At 43.1% G+C, this 8,585-nt stretch overlaps 1 long non-coding RNA gene across 1 annotated transcript in view; it reads right to left on the reverse strand.

The window, feature by feature from the left end:
- The window catches only part of LOC137183741 (uncharacterized), a 21,965-nt gene extending 13,581 nt beyond the window's left edge, over positions 1 to 8,384 (reverse strand). Inside the window, exon 1 of the long non-coding RNA XR_010928531.1 lies at positions 7,115 to 8,384. This is a non-coding gene — a long non-coding RNA (uncharacterized lncRNA). The remainder of the gene's footprint in view (positions 1 to 7,114) is intronic.
- Positions 8,385 to 8,585: the final 201 nt, after the last annotated feature.

Below are 8,585 nucleotides of genomic sequence, written 5' to 3' on the forward strand. Positions count from 1 at the left end.
TAACCTAACCTAACCTAAGCCAACCTATCCTAACCTGACCTGACCTAACCTAACCCCAACCTAACCTAACCTAACCTAACCTAACCCTAACCTATCCTAACCTAACCTAACCTAAGCCAACCTATCCTAACCTGACCTGACCTAACCTAACCCAACCTAACCTAACCTAACCTAACCTAACCTAACCCTAACCTAACCTATCCTAACCTAACCTATCCTAACCTAATCTAACCTATCCTAACCTAACCTAACCTATCCTAACCCTAACCTAACCTAACCTATCCTATCCTAACCTAACCTAACCTAACCTAACCTAACCTAACCAAACCTATCCTAACCTAACCTAACCTAACCTAACCAAACCTATCCTAACCTAACCTAACCTAACCTAACCAAACCTATCCTAACCTAACCTAACCTAACCTAACCTATCCTATCCTAACCAAACCTATCCTAACCTAACCTAACCTAACCTAACCTAACCTATCCTATCCTAACCAAACCTATCCTAACCTAACCTAACCTAACCTAACCTAACCTATCCTATCCTAACCTAACCTAACCTAACCTAAACTATCCTAACCTAACCTAACCAAACCTATCCTATCCTAACCTAACCTAACCTAACCTAACCTAACCTAACCTATCCTATCCTAACCAAACCTATCCTAACCTAACCTAACCTAACCTATCCTAACCTAACCTAACCTAACCTATCCTAACCTAACCTAACCTAACCTATCCGAACCTATCCTAACCTAACCTAACCTAACATAACCTAACCTAACATAACCTAACCTAACATAACCTAACCCTAACCTAACCTATCCTATCCTATCCTAACCTAACCCTAACCCTAACCTATCCTAACCTAACCTAACCTAACCTAACCTAAGCCAACCTATCCTAACCTGACCTGACCTAACCTAACCCAACCTAACCTAACCTAACCTAACCTAACCCTAACCTATCCTAACCTAACCTAACCTAACCTAACCTATCCTAACCTAACCTAACCTATCCTATCCTATCCTATCCTAACCTAACCTAACCTAACCTAACCTATCCTAACCTAACCTATCCTAACCTAACCTAACCAAACCTATCCTAACCTAACCTAACCTAACCTATCCTATCCTAACCAAACCTATCCTAACCTAACCTAACCTAACCTAACCTATCCTAACCTAACCTAACCTAACCTAACCTATCCTAACCTAACCTAACCTAACCTATCCTAACCTAACCTAACCTAACCTAACCTATCCGAACCTATCCTAACCTAACCTAACCTAACCTAACATAACCTAACCTAACCTAACATAACCTAACCCTAACCCTAACCTAACCTAACCTAACCTATCCTAACCTAACCTAACCTAACCCTAACCCTAACCTATCCTAACCTAACCTAACCTAACCTAACCTAACCTAACCTAACCTATCCTATCCTATCCTAACCTAACCTAACCTATCCTAACCCTAACCTAACCTAACCTAACCTAACCTAACCTATCCTAACCTAACCTAACCTATCCTATCCTATCCTATCCTATCCTAACCTATCCTAACCTAACCTAACCTATCCTATCCTATCCTATCCTAACCTAACCTAACCTAACCTAACCTATCCTAACCTAACCTAACCAAACCTATCCTAACCTAACCTAACCTAACCTAACCTAACCTAACCTATCCTATCCTAACCAAACCTATCCTAACCTAACCTAACCTAACCTAACCTAACCTATCCTATCCTAACCTAACCTAACCTAACCTAAACTATCCTAACCTAACCTAACCAAACCTATCCTATCCTAACCTAACCTAACCTAACCTAACCTAACCTAACCTATCCTATCCTAACCAAACCTATCCTAACCTAACCTAACCTAACCTATCCTAACCTAACCTAACCTAACCTATCCTAACCTAACCTAACCTAACCTATCCGAACCTATCCTAACCTAACCTAACCTAACATAACCTAACCTAACATAACCTAACCTAACATAACCTAACCCTAACCTAACCTATCCTATCCTATCCTAACCTAACCCTAACCCTAACCTATCCTAACCTAACCTAACCTAACCTAACCTAACCTAAGCCAACCTATCCTAACCTGACCTGACCTAACCTAACCCAACCTAACCTAACCTAACCTAACCTAACCCTAACCTATCCTAACCTAACCTAACCTAAGCCAACCTATCCTAACCTGACCTGACCTAACCTAACCCAACCTAACCTAACCTAACCTAACCTAACCTAACCCTAACCTAACCTATCCTAACCTAACCTATCCTAACCTAACCTAACCTATCCTAACCTAACCTAACCTATCCTAACCCTAACCTAACCTAACCTATCCTATCCTAACCTAACCTAACCTAACCTAACCTAACCTAACCAAACCTATCCTAACCTAACCTAACCTAACCTAACCAAACCTATCCTAACCTAACCTAACCTAACCTAACCAAACCTATCCTAACCTAACCTAACCTAACCTAACCTATCCTATCCTAACCAAACCTATCCTAACCTAACCTAACCTAACCTAACCTAACCTATCCTATCCTAACCAAACCTATCCTAACCTAACCTAACCTAACCTAACCTAACCTATCCTATCCTAACCTAACCTAACCTAACCTAAACTATCCTAACCTAACCTAACCAAACCTATCCTATCCTAACCTAACCTAACCTAACCTAACCTAACCTAACCTATCCTATCCTAACCAAACCTATCCTAACCTAACCTAACCTAACCTATCCTAACCTAACCTAACCTAACCTATCCTAACCTAACCTAACCTAACCTATCCGAACCTATCCTAACCTAACCTAACCTAACATAACCTAACCTAACATAACCTAACCTAACATAACCTAACCCTAACCTAACCTATCCTATCCTATCCTAACCTAACCCTAACCCTAACCTATCCTAACCTAACCTAACCTAACCTAACCTAACCTAAGCCAACCTATCCTAACCTGACCTGACCTAACCTAACCCAACCTAACCTAACCTAACCTAACCTAACCCTAACCTATCCTAACCTAACCTAACCTAACCTAACCTATCCTAACCTAACCTAACCTATCCTATCCTATCCTATCCTAACCTAACCTAACCTAACCTAACCTATCCTAACCTAACCTATCCTAACCTAACCTAACCAAACCTATCCTAACCTAACCTAACCTAACCTATCCTATCCTAACCAAACCTATCCTAACCTAACCTAACCTAACCTAACCTATCCTAACCTAACCTAACCTAACCTAACCTATCCTAACCTAACCTAACCTAACCTATCCTAACCTAACCTAACCTAACCTAACCTATCCGAACCTATCCTAACCTAACCTAACCTAACCTAACATAACCTAACCTAACCTAACATAACCTAACCCTAACCCTAACCTAACCTAACCTAACCTATCCTAACCTAACCTAACCTAACCCTAACCCTAACCTATCCTAACCTAACCTAACCTAACCTAACCTAACCTAACCTAACCTAACCTATCCTATCCTATCCTAACCTAACCTAACCTATCCTAACCCTAACCTAACCTAACCTAACCTAACCTAACCTATCCTAACCTAACCTAACCTATCCTATCCTATCCTATCCTATCCTAACCTATCCTAACCTAACCTAACCTATCCTATCCTATCCTATCCTAACCTAACCTAACCTAACCTAACCTAACCTATCCTAACCTAACCTAACCAAACCTATCCTAACCTAACCTAACCTAACCTAACCTATCCTATCCTAACCTAACCTATCCTAACCTAACCTATCCTAACCTAACCTAACCAAACCTATCCTAACCTAACCTAACCTAACCTAACCTAACCTAACCTATCCTATCCTAACCAAACCTATCCTAACCTAACCTAACCTAACCTAACCTATCCTAACCTAACCTAACCTATCCTAACCTAACCTAACCTATCCTATCCTAACCAAACCTATCCTAACCTAACCTAACCTAACCTAACCTATCCTAACCTAACCTAACCTAACCTAACCTAACCCTAACCCTAACCTATCCTAACCTAACCTAACCTAAGCCAACCTATCCTAACCTGACCTAACCTGACCTAACCTAACCTAACCTAACCTAACCCTAACCTATCCTAACCTAACCTAACCTAACCTATCCTACCCTATCCTAACCTAACCTAACCCTATCCTATCCTATCCTAACCTAACCTAACCTAACCTATCCTAACCTAACCTAACCTATCCTATCCTATCCTATCCTAACCTAACCTAACCTATCCTAACCTAACCTAACCTATCCTATCCTATCCTAACCTATCCTAACCTAACCTATCCTATCCTATCCTAACCTAACCTATCCTATCCTATCCTATCCTATCCTAACCTAACCTAACCTAACCTAACCCTAACCTAACCTATCCTAACCTATCCTAACCTAACCTAACCTAACCTATCCTATCCTAACCCTAACCTAACCTAACCTAACCTAACCTAACCTAACCTAACCTATCCTAACCCTAACCTAACCTAACCCTAACCTAACCTAACCTAACCTAACCTATCCTAACCTAACCTAACCTAACCTAACCTATCCTAACCTAACCTAACCAAACCTATCCTAACCTAACCTAACCTAACCTAACCTAACCTATCCTAACCTAACCTAACCAAACCTATCCTAACCTATCCTAACCTAACCTAACCTATCCTATCCTAACCCTAACCTAACCTAACCTAACCTAACATAACCTATCCTAACCCTAACCTAACCTAACCCTAACCTAACCCTAACCTAACCTAACCTATCCTATCCTAACCTAACCTAACCTAACCTAACCTAACCTAACCAAACCTATCCTAACCTAACCTAACCTAACCTAACCAAACCTATCCTAACCTATCCTAACCTAACCTAACCTAACCTAACCTAACCAAACCTATCCTAACCTAACCTAACCTAACCTAACCTATCCTATCCTAACCAAACCTATCCTAACCTAACCTAACCTAACCTAACCTATCCTATCCTAACCAAACCTATCCTAACCTAACCTAACCTAACCTAACCTAACCTATCCTATCCTAACCTAACCTAACCTAACCTAAACTATCCTAACCTAACCTAACCAAACCTATCCTATCCTAACCTAACCTAACCTAACCTAACCTAACCTAACCTATCCTATCCTAACCAAACCTATCCTAACCTAACCTAACCTAACCTATCCTAACCTAACCTAACCTAACCTATCCTAACCTAACCTAACCTAACCTATCCGAACCTATCCTAACCTAACCTAACCTAACATAACCTAACCTAACATAACCTAACCTAACATAACCTAACCCTAACCTAACCTATCCTATCCTATCCTAACCTAACCCTAACCCTAACCTATCCTAACCTAACCTAACCTAACCTAACCTAACCTAAGCCAACCTATCCTAACCTGACCTGACCTAACCTAACCCAACCTAACCTAACCTAACCTAACCTAACCTAACCCTAACCTATCCTAACCTAACCTAACCTAACCTATCCTAACCTAACCTAACCTAACCTAACCTAACCTAAACTAACCTATCCTAACCTAACCTAACCTATCCTAACCCTAACCTAACCTAACCTATCCTAACCTAACCTATCCTAACCTAACCTAACCTAACCTAACCTAACCTAACCTATCCTAACCTAACCTAACCTATCCTAACCCTAACCTAACCTAACCTATCCTAACCTAACCTAACCTATCCTAACCTAACCTAACCTAACCTAACATAACTTTAGCTCGGCTGTGTGAAGATAGAGATCCAGTGGATCCTTTAACAGTCTGAACAGTATGAAGCTCGGCTGTGTGACGATAGTGATCCAGTGGATCCTTGAACAGTCTGAACAGACGTTTTCTTCTCCATGTTCTACTGTTTCATTGGAGGAAAGTAATATTGAGCATTTAAAGAGAGAAAATCTATCAGGAAAGCATTCAAAGCTCATCTAGCGAGAACTGAACCTGAGCTTTTCTCTCCTCTTAATGCTGCTTTATGGATTATTGATTTTTGATTTGCTGGCCGCTGTGGCCGAAGCTCTTTTTATCAGAGCCATTACCTCCTTAACGATCAGAGACAAAAAGTTAATTATGTAATTATGGAGCCAATAAGTGACTTGTCTGCTTTGCTTTGCTCTGCTGGGGCTCAAACACGATCTCCTGTGTGCTCAGCAGCAGCAGCAGCGGCGGCGGCAAGGCGGCGAGGTGGCGAGGTGGCGGGGCAGCGAGGCGGTGAGGCGGCGAGGTGGCGAGGCGGCGGGGCGGTGAGGTGGTGAGGCAGCGAGGCAGTGAGGTGGCGAGGTGGCGGGGCAGCGAGGCGGTGAGGCGGCGAGGTGGTGAGGCAGCGAGGCAGTGAGGTGGCGAGGCGGCGGGGCAGCAGATTAACACTCAGAGAGGTCGACACTGAATTGAATTCTCCGACTTGCGGGTGTCTGGGAAGCCATTAAGTAATCACAACATCACCCCTTTCCAATCAATCCACTCTGTGTGTGAGTGTGTGTGTGTGTGTGTGTGAGTGTGTGTGTGTGTGTGTGTGTGTATGTGTGTGTGTGTGTGTGTGTGTGTGTGTGTGTGTGTGTGTGTGTGTGTTTATTGACTGTGAAAGCAAACAAACACTAAAACTGATCCCTAAAATCAATGAATTAAAGGCTCTTCAACAAAATAAGAAACTGGCAGTGTGAACGAACATTTTCTATGACCGGAGGAGGAAGAGGATAAAGAGGAGGAAGAGCAGGAGGATGAAGAGGAGGAAGAGCAGGAGGATGAAGAGGAGGAAGAGCAGGAGGATAAAGAGGAGGAAGAGCAGGAGGATGAAGAGGAGGATTATGGGTGATTCTCTGGAGGTAAACAGTACTTGTGTGTGGTTTGTGGGGCGTCGAGTAATTGGAGGTCGACTGGTCAAATGTCCGGGTTCAATGAGAGCCCCCCCCCCCCTCCCACACACACACACACGCACACACGCACACGCACACACATACACACGCACACACACACACACACACACACACGCACACACATACACACACACTCACCACTCACCGATCTGACGTTGACGTCGGCACCGGAGCAAAGCATCATGTCCACCGCCTCCTGGCGGCCCTGCTTCGCTGCCCAGTGAAGCGCCGTCTGAAAACACACACACAAACACACACATGAACACACACACACACACGCGAACATGAACACACACACACACACACACGAACATGAACACACACACACACACACACACGAACATGAACACACACACACACACACACGAACATGAACACACACACACACACACACACACACACACACACGAACATGAACACACACACACACTCTCTCTCTTTGTGCATCACTGACTGAAAACTGATCGATGATTCGAAGCTGATCTGCGTTATTGATTCATCTGTAAATTATTGTCTTTGATCCGTGATTAATCGTTTTAGGAGCTGGAACCTGAAAATATTTCACATTTTTCTTAAAAAGCATAAATCAAACATTGTTGATGTTTTTCTGTCAAATTACTTCTCAGTTATCAAAAACAAACCGATCATCTCATCTCATCAATATAGTCGATTAATCGTCCAAAACACAAAGAAAGTCTGTAAAAACAAACAAAAACAGACATTTATCACATCTGAGAAGCTGGAAATATTTAACATTTTTAAATTTTAAAGAAACAAAACTGTAAATCTACACTATTATAACACTATTGATCATTTTTTTCTGAACGATTAATCGATTAATCAACCACTTTAATAACGTGCTCAGTGTCAGCTGCTGGTTTATTTCTTCTTCTCTGTATTTGAATATTTGCATCCACGTCTGGAAGTTAAACATTCAGTCAGACTGAAGTCAGATTTAAATATTTTGGATCATTCAGACCAGAAACAAACAGAGAAATAAAGTCCAGCTCTGAGGAGGATTCATGCTTAATTACTGTGAACAGGTTTGTTGACTTAATTGATAAAGGACATTGATCCAGTCGGCATGTTAGTGGAGGACCAGTTCATTTACTGGCAGCTGCTTCATTCACAAAGCTTTCTGATGTTTGCTTCATTTATTATCTTTGAAACGACGATCTGATCCCTAAAGATGCTCATATTGTGTGTCTGATCATGTGATCCCAGCAGCTCATGAAGCAGACTGACCAGTCCGAGAGGAGGTCATGTGACAGTCGCAGATATTTCAGTGTCACATTTTAATGTCACAAACTGTTCACAAATTCTCCTCGCTGGACTTTGAATCTCCAGGAACCCTGCGAGCCTCGGGAACCCGGGAGCCCCGGTAACCTCGGGAACCCGGGAACCCAGGAACCCCGGGAACCCCGGTAACCTCGGGAACCCCGGGAGCCTCAGGAACCCGGGAGCCCCGGGAGCCCCGGGAGCCTCGGGAGACCGGGAACCCCGGGAGCCTCGGGAACCCCAGGAGCCCTGGAGCCCCGGGAGCCCCGGGAGACCGGGAGACCGGGAGCCCTGGAACCCCGGTAACCTCGGGAACCCCAGGAGCCTCGGGAACCCGG

This window comes from Thunnus thynnus, chromosome 5 (genome assembly GCF_963924715.1).
Source record: "Thunnus thynnus chromosome 5, fThuThy2.1, whole genome shotgun sequence".
Classification (NCBI taxonomy): Eukaryota; Metazoa; Chordata; class Actinopteri; order Scombriformes; family Scombridae; genus Thunnus; species Thunnus thynnus.